Source organism: Erinaceus europaeus, chromosome 20, assembly GCF_950295315.1.
Source record: "Erinaceus europaeus chromosome 20, mEriEur2.1, whole genome shotgun sequence".
NCBI classification, from domain to species: domain Eukaryota; kingdom Metazoa; phylum Chordata; class Mammalia; order Eulipotyphla; family Erinaceidae; genus Erinaceus; species Erinaceus europaeus.
This window is the reverse complement of record NC_080181.1, coordinates 20233022-20245622: the sequence shown is the minus strand read 5'-3', so window position 1 is coordinate 20245622 and position 12601 is coordinate 20233022. Positions and strand designations below refer to the sequence as shown.

The window sequence follows — 12601 nt, the reverse complement described above, 5'->3', positions numbered from 1 at the left end:
ACTGTCATCTGGTCACCACAGCCACAGTCTCCTCCCAGCCTCTGCAGTGTTTGTCTCGGTATTTGTCTGTTTCCCCCACAACACCTGGAGCCTTGTCCAGGCATGATTTTTACTGCTCCTGGGCTGACATTTTGATTCAGATAGAGTGGCAGACATCACAGTGTCAGAGCTTCCCCTGGTGCTGTGGCACCCCCAGGCCCTGTGAGGTTCCAAATGAGCAGCACACACAGCAAGGCGCATACCCTGCCAGGTGAGCTACTTCTCAAATCCCACAGATGCCAAAGATTTTGAGCAGCTGGCATCTCATCTCCCAAAGTGCTTTCTCCTCTTGGCTTCCAGTGAAACTGGCGTCTTTCTACCTGATGCTGTTCTTACTCAGTTTCCTCTTCTGGATGCCCACTCCACCCCAGGCTCTTCTCATCTCCACCCTATTCTCCATGAAATGACAGATTTTGCTCCAGGGCTAAACACTATTCCTATGTGGAGGTCTCCTTGACCTTCCTCTGTGCCCCACATTTAAATGCCAAGCCATTAGGATGCCTGCTTAGATCACATGCCCAGACTTGGGCTCTCCTAAGGAAGTCCAGACCATTAAAAAAAAAAAAAGGCAGAAGAATAAGTAGAAGAAGGAAGGAAGGCTGGCTCAAAGCACGATACTAATTATTCTTAAACTGATTTAAAACATAATGACCAGGACTGCAGTGATTTTCTTCTCTTCATATTGCCTTTGCTTACTCTTACTCCTTGGATTTTCTGCCTGATTATATAATGATTGCTAATGTCATCATCATCACAGTAACACCACCACCAACAGCAGCAGCAAGTAACTGCTTCTTTCCCTGCACCCAGTGCTGTGCCTAACAGCATGTAACACCTCTGATGATCCAAGAGCTGTCATTATCCCCATTTTTTAAATCAGAACATTCAGACTTAGATTGAAGATCTTCTTAGGGCTGGAGACACAGCACAGTCCTAGTACAGAGGATTTGCATTTGAGAGGCCCCAACAACAGCCAGTACCAAGCTGTGCTCTGGTTAATAGTAATAAAATGACAGCCTAAGAGGTTAGCAGTGAGTGGAGCACCTTATTTGCAAGCAGGAGCTTCCTAGTTTGATCCCTGGTGTCATATATACAAGAATGACACTCGGGTTTTTTTTTTTCTCTCTCTCCTAAAAAAATAAAATTTTACAAGAGACTGGCATACTTTAACTATGACTCTTTAGTTACTAACAGGCCACCCCATTAGCTGGGGCCCTATTCAGGGAGTCCTGAGATTCCCAAACAGACATGATGGGCCTAGACCTCGAATAAATCCCTCTCTCCATTGTTATCAGTCATTCCTATCAGAAACAACACAACCCCTTTGTGGGCCCCCACAGGACCTTGCCCTCAACTTGGATCAACAATGGTAGAGAATGTTCCATCCTCCGAAGGGAGGCAGGACAATATTCTCTATGCTACACCTGAGGAAGATGGGTCCTGATATTGGGACAGCTTGGAACCTTCCTACTTATGACGACAGAATGTGAGCTCATATCTAGAGGGATGTAGAGGTCACATAGGCTTCTAAGATGAATATGGGGCCCAGATCACATCAAATCAATGGGGTTTACAATCAACAATATTTATACACCTTCCCCATATTTGGGAGCTATCCTCTTCCCTAATCCAGCTTTCTGGTCCTTTTCCCAGCCATGACACCACCTCCCCAGACAATAATTAGGGTCCACCTGCATATCAAATTTCAAGCTCAGGCAAAAACAAACAAAAAACACTAGTATTACCACAGGCCCTTTGGAATATAACTAAAATATGCCTACTAGCTATCTACAAAATGGAGGACCCTGCAACTCTTCATCTGCACTATTCTAGCCTTTAGGTCCATGATTGGTCAACAATTTGTTTGGCTTTGTATGTTAACTCTCTTTTCAGCCACCAGGTTCCAGATGCTAGCATGAGGCTGACTAGACTTCCCTAGACAGACAACCCCACCAATGTGTCTTGGAGCTCCACTTCCCTAGAGCCCTTCCCCACTAGGGAAAGAGAAAGACAGGCTGGGAGTATGGATTGACCTGTCAAAGCCCATGTTCAGCAGGGAAGCAATTACAGAAGCCAGACCTTCCACCTTCTGCATCCCACAATGACCTTAGGTCCATACTCCCAGACGGTTAAAGAATAGGAAAGCTGTCAGGGGAGGGGATGGGATACAGAGTTCTGGTGGTGGGAATTGTGTGAAATTGTACCCCACTTATCCTATGGATTAGTCAATGTTTCCTTTTTATAAATAAAAAAATAAATTTAAAAAAAAGAAAAAAATGGTTTCCAGGAGCAGTGAGTGGATTTGTAGTGGCCTAACTGAGCCCCAGCGACAACCCTGGAGGCAAGAGAAAGGACTGAGATGGAATGAGCCTAGGTCCCAAGGTTGCTCAACTCTCACTCACCAATAGAGAACAAACTGAGTCCATTCTGTCCCTGGATGTGTCTTCAGAGCAGCCAGATATAATCAGCCGTCAAAGTTATCTTTGAAGCTGGACTAGGCCAGAGCCCAGAGGGAGGAGAGGACGTGAAGCGAGATGTATCACTCACAGATATCTCTGAAAAGTTTGTCTCTCCCACGACTTTCTTGGGCATGAGTGGAGACATTTTTACTTAGTTCCCATTTGAGAATTCTCAATCGATAAGCTATTATCATAGAACACATGTCAGAGGAACCCAAAGGGCCTGGTTACCACAGTGTGCAATCTGGGTTCAGTGAGGTCTTAAGGTTCCAGGAGAGTCTTGGGGCCTAGTAAAGTCTAGGCCTTCATCAGGAGGATCCCAAGCTAGCTCTTATTAGTTCTACCTAAAATTTCACCCATTTAAATGGATAAAATTTCCTACCATTACTAGGATCTCACAGTTCCAGGCTGCCTTTCAGACAGTAAAAGACAGTGGATGCTGAGCTTAGAACTGGGTTGTGTGTCTGGCAAAGCAGGTGCACTCTCCAGGTGAGCTGCACTGCTGGCCTGAATTTCAGAGCTGTTTTAAGCAAACTATGCATACAAAAGGCAGGAGGTTCAGATCTACAGGGATGCAGAGGTCACATAGTCTTCTAGCTGAATATGGGCCCCACATCACATCAAATCGATGGGGTTTACAGTCAACAATATTTATACACCTTTCCCATATTTGCGAGCTACTCTCTTCCCTCATCCAACTTTCTGGTCCTTTTTCCAGCCATGATATCATCTTCCCAGACAATAACTTGGATCCACCTGCATATCAGAGGTCAGACTCAGGAAAAAAAAAAAAACTAGTATAGTTATGGGCCCTTTGGAATAGAACTAAAATAGGCCTAATAACTATCTATAAAACAGAGACCCCCCAAATCTTCATCTGCAATATTCTAGCCTTTAGGTTCATGATTAGTCAACAATTTGTTTGGCTTTATATGTTAACTCTTCTTTCAGTCACCAGGTTCCAGATGCTACCATGATGCCAACTGGACTTTCCTGGGCAGACGACCCCACCAATGTGTCCCAGAGCCCCGCTTCCCCAGAGCCCTGCCTCACTAGGGAAAGAGAGAGACAGGCTAGGAGTATGGATCGACCTGTCAATGCCCATGTTCAGTGGGGAAGCAATTACAGAAGCCAGACCTTCAACCTTCTGCACCCCATAACAACCCTGGGTCCATATTCCCAGAGGGATGAAAATAGAAAAGCTATCAGGGGAGGGGATGGGATACAGAGTTCTGGTGGTGGAATTGTGTGGAATTGTACCCCCCTTATCCTATGGTCTTGTCAGTGTTTCCTCTTTATAAAAACTTTTTTTTTTAAGGCAGGAGGTTTTAAAGTAGCACAGTTACTTCTGCAATTTACTAATAAATATCTTTAAGTCTTTACCCTCTCTCAGTAAAATAGGGCTGACAGTGTCTACCCTTAGGAGTTGTAGAAGTAATAAGTAGAACTGTAACAGAAAGCTTCTAGCAGAGCAATTTTGGGGGGGGGTAATACTGAGGGATTTCCATTTTTCTCCTTGTATTCTTTTTAGAATTTTATTAAAAAATTATCTTTATTTATTTATTGGGTAGAGACATCCAGAAGTCAAGAGGGAAAGGGGATATACAGAGGGGGATAGACAGAGAGACACCTGCAGCACTGCTTCATCACTCGCAAAGCTTATCTCCTGAAGGTGGGAACTGGGTGCTTGAACCCAGGTCCTTGTACACTGTAACCTGTGTGCTCAACCAGGTGTGCCACCACCCAGCCCCCTCCTTGTATTCTCTAGTGTGACACCTTTCTGCCCAAACACAAATTACAGAGGGTATTCATGTGTGCTAACTGTCCGCAAATAGGAGAGTGTCCCATGGAACCTCTATCAAGTTGTATAAGGTGAACATTAGCAAAGTGAATAACCCAAACAGCCCTTGGCTTTCCAAAATAGCCATTACAGAGCCTGTCTCTGCCAAGCTGGCACCTCCTTCTTTGGGCTGTTACTGAGGGCCTTGTTGCCTCTTCTCTAATATGCTCACAAAGCGGGGTTGACAGCCCCTCCCCCACAAAGCCCATAGCAACTCACAGAGAAACAGCCCCTCAAAAGAAAGGCAGTGAGGCGATTAGAGATGGATATCCTGACAGCCAGCGCAGTGAAAGCTGATCTTCTGACATTGAAGAGTCAGAGCAACCAAAAAGCAGATGCAGACATAGATTATAGCACCATGAAATTATGATCAGTGGCCTCTGTTTAAGGAGGTAGGAGAGTGTGTAATGTGTTTTTGAAAAATGTCTACTAAAAATGATTAATTTTTTTAAGAAACGATTTTGGCTCTAGGAAGGATAGGTTTCTGTTATCTAGCTAGTTTGCGTAACTTCCAGCAGTGCCCAGACAAATGAGGCATCACTGTACTTTAACTCAGTCCCTTGACTTGTGGGTTTGTTTTAAGCAATGGAGTGAATGGGAAAGAAGTCCACTAATGGTTTCAGTATCCAGGGAAGCTGCCAAGCTTCTAGGGGGGAAGAAACCCCCCCTCAACAAAGCCCAGAAGTAAGGACCACCTTCTGGAACCAAGTGAGGAGAAAGGTGGGGAGGGAGATGTGGAAACTTGATACGGCAGATGGCTGGGTCCAGAGCAAAGTGCGATTCATTAGCTTTTATGTCTCCCCCCTGAACGGAGATGGAAGAGAGGAGAAAGTGTCAAATTACCATTTAATTATTTTTTAAAACTCTCTCTACATACATCTTGCATGGTTGCAGCAAAGCATATCATTTTCCCACAGGTGTAAATCTCCCACCAACAGTCAAGTGCCAACTGAGAGTGTGGGGTCTGAATGTGATCTCACCCCTCCCAAGACTCTGGAGAGGAGCAGCGGCATCTGGGCACAGCCCTGTGGAGCCTGCAGCTCACGGTGGTGCACTGCTGGCTTTCTCCTCAACTTGGACCTGGGGAGTAGACCTGGTTCCTAAGCCCCCAGACCAGCTGCCATAACACATCAAGCACTGGTTCCGTGCCAGGGGCACTTTGGGTCAGTGGATCTACTTGGTTTAGTACCCCATCACACCATGATTCTAATCCAGGCTGCCGGGATGGGGAATCTAAGCACGTAAATAGATAGTGGCAGAGACCTCTCCCTCCCTCTGTGATGCCATGGTCTTGCACAGATTTGACTGCTCCTGTACCAACTTTGCATTTTTTTGTTTTAGATAAATGAGAGAGGGGGTGGGGGAGAAGCACCACAGCACATGAGTCTCCTCAGGTGCCATGGCACTCCCATTTGGTGTCTGGCTGGAACTGGACTGCATGCTTGGCAAGGCATGCCTTCCCAGTGAGCTGTCTTTGGGCCCCAGGACCCCTTCTCTCTCAAATAAAAACAGCGTTAGGGGAGCTGGGCGGTAGCACAGCAGGTTAAGTGCACATGGTGCAAAGCACAAGGGCCAGGGTCAGGATCCTAGTTCGAGCCCCCGGCTTTCCACCTGCATGGGGGTTGCTTCACAAATGGTGAAGCGGGTCTGCAGGTGTCTCTCTTTCTCTTCCCCTCTCTGTCTTCCCCTTCTCTCTCTATTTCTCTCTGTCCTATCCAACAACAACATCTATGGCAACAATAACAACTACAACAAGGACAACAAAATGGGGAAAATGGCCTCCAGGAGCAGTGGATTCATAGTCCAGGCACCCTGGAGGCAAAAAAAAAAAAGAAAAAGAAAACCCCAAAACAGCATCAGAGCATTTCCAAGTCTTTCTGGCTTCCTCAGCTACCTGTACTACCTGCTTTCTTATTCCTTGCCCTGCCTGGGTAAATACCCCTCCTACTCCAGACTCCCCCTGAGCATCATGAGGTTAGTCCACATTCATGGACTCTGAACTGCTCACTAGGCTTCTGTCACAGTGACCTACTGGGTGACCCTCCTGTCCCTGATTGGGTTTCTGCAGATGCTTGGTTCCCTCTGGCAAGGGATGAGTCATTCCTGGGAAGCTGGCCTAATCCCCTCACACCTGCAAGGTCTCTGATTCCCATGAGGACCCTGAACTCATGGAGCAGCTCTCACATTTCCTCCCACAGCTCTACACTCCTCTCTTGGGCCCCAGTCTCCCCTTGTCACTCCCCAAATCAGCCAGGCATCTAAAGTCACATGGCCTGGTACAGGACACAGGGGATCCTCTGTGCAGCTCAGGGAGTAACAGACTTGTCCAGGGTGATAAGGCTGGAGGTAGGCTGTCTGTCTGTCTGTCTGTCTCTCTCTCTCTCTTTTCCAATCCCTCTCTCTCATTGGCAGGTCTCTGCCTTATTTGTGAGGAACAGCACAAGAAATCTATTACCAAAAGTAACTACCAGCCTTTGCAAATGGACTCTCATTTATCCTAAATTCCTTTTGGGAAGTCAGGAAAACCATTGCAAGGCAGTTTGGAGTCTCCAACAGTGCCTGGATTCTGGCTCTATCCACTGATAATCTTTGTAACCTTTGGTAGTTTCTTATCTCTCTCTAACCTTCAATTAACCTGTCAGTAAAGTGGGATGATCAGAGACTTTACCTCTTAGGGGATGTGTGGGGAGCAAACAAGTGAGAGACATGGGGGAGCCTTGTACCACCATGTTTGGCATTGGCAGCTACCAGTAGATGCTGGCTTAAATAAGTATCCATGTTTTTTTTGTGTTAATTGTTCATAGAAATAACTCCAGGAGGCTGCATTTGACAACTGTACCCTCTCCCTATTATTCTTATGGGCTTTCCTGCAGCAGGGAGAGGAAAAAGGTAGGACTGTGCTGCATACAGAGTAGCTGTATGTAATAGCAGCTTATCTTATCAATATTTTTGTCATATCTCTTGAGATATATGCACTAACGTGCTAATAATATTTGTGGTGGCTGTGACTTATTATAGTGCCTTGTTTCCCCACAAAATAGAACCGTGTGTGTGTGTGTGTGTGTGTGTGTGTGTCTCCTCCTTGTGACTTCATTGAGAGAGTATCAGAGGCTCAAGCCCCTCTGTCTAGACTGCTGGAGGAGACAGAGGCTGACAGCAGTCACACCCAGGTGTCTCAGGGGTCTCTTGCAAAACCTTAGGGTAGAGACTCAGTCCGCAGGCCAGCCCAGCCCCAGAACCAGACACCTGTCAGGAAGGCTTCTCCCCAGATGAATATGGAAGAGCCTTCACTCAGGACTGACAGTACTGGGGCTTTGTTTCTCTCCACACCTCCCCCAGCTCTCTGATCTACATCACTGTTATTATTATTATCATTTCCTCTGTGTTGACAAGTGATTTAAACATTTTATTGGAGAAAATAAAAAACCAGAGTATGGGGACTGGTGGGGGGGGTCTTTCCATTGAATCCAGGGTGCTCTTCTTCCTCTTCTTTCTTTTTTTTTTTAACAAATAAATGACCCTGAGCTCAAATAAATTAAAACAGGTTAATTAGAGAACATTTAGATCTTTTTGGGGAAAAAAAATAGTACAGGCCAATGACTATCTCCTTCTGAGGCTGACCAAAGCCTGGTAAACAGCACTGCACAGAGGACTGGCACAGTGGCAGCTGACTCTGCCCCTTTGTGCAGGGTGCCAAGGATACTGTGACCAGCCTGGTAACTGGGTCAGGCCTTCCCTGCAGACCAGGGAAGGAGGATACTGGGAATCAGAACCAGGCTCCCTCAGGGGAGTTGGGGAAGCAGAGTCCTTTCTGGTCCCCACCCTGTTTCTTGGCTCTGGCTCTGATCTTTCTCAGTCCCTGTCTCTCTTTCTGACTGCCCTTTCCTGCTCAGCTGTGACTGTCACTCAGTCTGAGTCAATCTGTCCTCCAGACAATTGTATTTCAGAGAGCATTTACTCCATGACAACCTTTCCTGGTGGCATTGTGGGGGATGGGAGGCAAGGAACATCAGGAGTGGGGAAAAGCCAGCAGAGGGCTATGTCCATTTCAGCAAGCCTTCTTCAGGCCAGAAGGGCTCTGGCTGGCCTAGAGGGGCCCCCAGCAGCAGAACTCTTAACTAATCCCTGGCTGGTTGTGCTCACTGAGTATCCTCTGGGTTGAGGTCTGTTAGGATAGAAAACAGGGGAGCTCTGATATGGACTGAGACATTTCCCCAAAGGATATCCTGGAGTAGCACGGACTATGTGCTTTTTTGGAAACAGAATTATTGGAGACACAATTATTTGAGATGAGCTCATATAGGAGGATGTGTACTGGGGGAATATGACTGGCCAATTTGTTTCTCCAACATAAAAGTTCATCATGCATAATCTCAACAAAGAATTAAGAAGAGAGCATTTTCAGGAATTTCAAACTTTTACCAGGAAAACTGAGAACATTTACATGTTAGAGAGAGAGAGAGAAAGAGAAGCCTCTTAGAGGTCTTACAAGATGACCATGGCTCACATAGGCAGAGAAGCCACACCCACAGGTCTAGCTTATAACATCCAAGCCCTGCCTTCACCTTTCCAAGCCACATCTGTCACCACTCCCATTTCCTGTGCAGCAATTTCCTTCCCCCAGGCATACCTGTGTGCCTGGGGAACATGTGTTCCAACCTGTGCAGCAGTGTCTGTTTCCCCACAGGTACTTCCCGTCATTTCTGCCCTCAAAAGACGGGCCCCTAAATCCAATATGGCTGATGTTCTCAGAAGAAAAGGAGATGGATGGGAGTCGGGAAGTAGCACAGTGGGTTAAGTGCACGTGGTGCAAAGCGCAAGGACCAGTTAGGATCCTGGTTCGAGCCCCAGCTCCCCAGCTGCAGGGGAGTCACTTCACAGGTGGTGAAGGAGGTCAGCAGGCATCTCTCTGTCTCTCTTCCTCTCTGTCTTCCCCTTCTCTCTCAATTTCTCTCTGTCTCTATCCAATAACAAATAAATAAATAAATAATAAAATAGAAAAAGAGATGAGCACAGAGAGGATGATCTTGTAACAATGGAAGTGGAAATTGGCTCGATGCAGCCCCAAGTCATGGAATGAATGGGGATGAAGCAAGGATGGAATCTCTACTAGAGACTTCCGAAGGAGCATGGTACTTCCAACACCTTTTTCTTTTCTTTTCTCTTTTTTTCTTGTTTGCTTGCTTGTTTCGTTGCTTGGTTTTTGGTGCTGGAGAATAAATTCAGGGTCTCTTGCATTTGATCCATGCACTCTACCACTGAGATATAGTCATGGCCTAATTTTTTTGCTTTGGACTTCTTCCTTCCACAACTGTGAACGAATACACTTGGACTGTTTGGAATAACCTAGCATTTGGTACTGTGTTGTGGTACAGCTCTAGAAATCTAATTTCCGACTTTCAGCACCCACCCTAACTTGGTGGCTGGTAAAATCTCACAGTCTATGAAAACAGTCTAAGAAATAAATCCATGAAGAAAGCCAGGAGAGCTCAGAGTAATCTCAAAAGTATTGCACCATAAGAGATGCAAAAGTCAGACTCCTGCCCTGGCCCCACCCCATTGTCCTCTATGACAGTGGACATTCTTCAGTAGAAATCCTTTTAGTCCTGAGGTAGACAATATCAACCTTGAATGAAAGAATAACTTGTAAGTTTGGAGAAAAGAAGACAAATTAAAATTTCTTTTTGTGGCCCAGGAGGAAATACAGTAGACAATTCAGCAGGCTCTGTGTGCGTGAAATCCTGAGTTTGATCTCTGGCACTGCATATGGCAAGTTGATGCTCTGGTTCTTTATCTTTCCCATGTTAACAAATCCTTATACAAACAAAAGTACTTATTCTTATTTATTTAGAGGACAGAGACAGTAAGACTGGAGCCATATGGTTCTAGTCATATGTGATGCTGGGAATACAACCTGAGGCCTCATCTGAGTCACCTCCCCAAGTGCAAAACATTTTTCTACCATTGTCTCATTTTTATTAACAATAATAGCAGCATTTCTCATTTTTGTGAGCTTAAAAGGCAATTAGCACTGTGTCACTTTACATGGATTTTCTCATGTATGTTCACCCTAAACAAAGTGTTGCAGCTTGGAATGGGGGATGGGTGTCACAAAAAACAGTACCTTCCTAGGCTTGCACTAAGTCAGCAGCCATGATTGTGGAAAACGAGGGAAGGGTGGCTACCTTGCAACTTTTCACAAAAGGCTCTGGAATTAAAACTTATGCCATCACTATTTCCCTGCACATATATCTACTTACACTCATTCCATTTTCTGCAGTCATTTTTCAGTTTTTTTTTTAAGTTGGTGCTACTTGGACAAAATCAAAATGAATATAAAAGATACTTTGCCAGGGCTGGGAGGTGGGTTAAGCATACATGGCACCAAGCACAAGAACCGTCATAAAGATCGAGCCCCTGGTTCCCCTCCTGCAGGGGGTCGCTTCACAAACGGTGAAGCAGGTCTTCCCCCTCTCTGTATCCCCCTCTCTGTCTTCCCCTCCTCTCTCCATTTCTCTCTGTCCTATCCAACAATGACAACAACAACAACAATAATAATAACAACGATAAACAACAAGGGCAACAAAAGGCAAAAAAAATGTCCTCTAGGAGCAGTGGATTCCTAGTGCAGGCACTGAGCCCTAGCTATAACCCCGGAGGCAACAACAACAAAAAATAATAATTTGCATGAAGAAAAGTCTAGAAAAGAGTCTGGGACCTGACACCCAGTTACACAGCTCAGTAGTTCAAAAGGCAAGTGTTCTGAGAACTCCACTCTAAAACCTCTTCTCAGATAGAGGAAGAAGGAGTGGTGCGCACAGGAAAGACCCTGTGAATAAATGATGAGCAGACGTCCCCACCTGTCTCTGCTTTTCCAAGTGCACTGAGTCAAAGGAAGATAGCAGATGGGCAGGACTCTCCTCTTGCAGGTCACTCCATCATCTGCCACATATTGAGGCTGTCACCCAGCCTTTCCAGGACAGGAACCACTCAGGAAGCAAGGCATTCCTCCCCAGGAGTGAGCAGAGGTAGCATTGCTTGGACACTGAGCCAGCAGAGGAAGACTGGTGTGGACTCCCAGTCCACAGATTTAAACCTTGTGTTCTGGCCTCCCTCTAGCACAAATGAATTCTCCCTGCACAGGGTGACACTTCTTCCTCTCAACAGGTCTGCAAGCCCTGACTGCAGTTACTGTCCCAGCTCTGCCCCAAGTTCCAGCACCTCTATGATCTTGGCCAAATCACTAAAATTCCCAGTCAAGGTTTTCCTAATATCCAGAATATCAAAACTAAAAATGAAAAGTAAACTGGCCAGAGAGACAGTTCAACAGTACAACACAGGATATGTGTGCATGAGGTCCCATGTTCAACTTCCAGTACTGCCTATGCCAGACATGAGCGGTGCTCTGTTCTCACACTCAGAAAAATAAGTAAACACATATTTTAAAAGCATAATCACACCAGGGTTTTAGGAACAAATGATGTAATGTCTACTCATGGATAACCAAAATTATATAAGGGATTTAGTATGTGTAAACTGTTAAAAAGCTACCATATGTAAACAATGATTATTATTATTATCATCACTGCCGACTCCATAGGGAACATTTATTTCTAGGCTGCTAAGAGTGGGAGAGTCACTCTTTCTAACTGCAAGTTCTTCCTGATTTGACAATTCATCCTGTAACCCACATTTTCAGCTTACAGAAAAAAGGAAAATACAGGTCGAACCCCAGGAGGAAAACTGAAGGAAAAGAGTAGCAATGAAAGTGGCTGGAATCAAGTCACAGCTAGGTAGTTTGATTTTTTCTTTTCCTGTGAGGTTAATGGTGTCAAGTCCAGAGAGCAGGTATACCAATAGTTGTTTTGTTTGCCTAACAGAAAAAGATTGTTATCCCCCTACTGACCTGCAGCAAATCCCCTTGCTCAGCAGGTCTGGAAAAGAGCTGTTTTCTGGGGCTGGGAGCAGTTTCTGCACCTTGAGAATGCAGCAAGCGGGGACTACATCAGAGCAAGCAAGAGCCCAGAAAGCTAGCAGGGACTGCCTTTAACAACTGCTGAGGGAGCCAATCACAGGCAGCCATTCAGACAGACAGCCAATTACATCACCCAGCAGGACAAGCACCAATCATTTCGCTTCCCCCATCTAGGCCATCTCATGGCAAACCTCCTGTGGTTTGGTGCATGTTTACAGGCGCTGCCAAGGATGGAGAAGACACAGAGGAGCAGAACCTAACGACCCCCCCCCCACCAGATCAATTTCA

At 45.7% G+C, this 12601-nt stretch overlaps 1 long non-coding RNA gene across 1 annotated transcript in view; it reads right to left on the bottom strand.

Annotated features, from left to right (window-relative positions):
- The window catches only part of LOC132535002 (uncharacterized), a 240501-nt gene extending 228175 nt beyond the window's left edge, over positions 1–12326 (bottom strand). The window contains exon 1 of the long non-coding RNA XR_009546777.1: positions 12245–12326. This is a non-coding gene — a long non-coding RNA (uncharacterized LOC132535002). The remainder of the gene's footprint in view (positions 1–12244) is intronic.
- Positions 12327–12601: the final 275 nt, after the last annotated feature.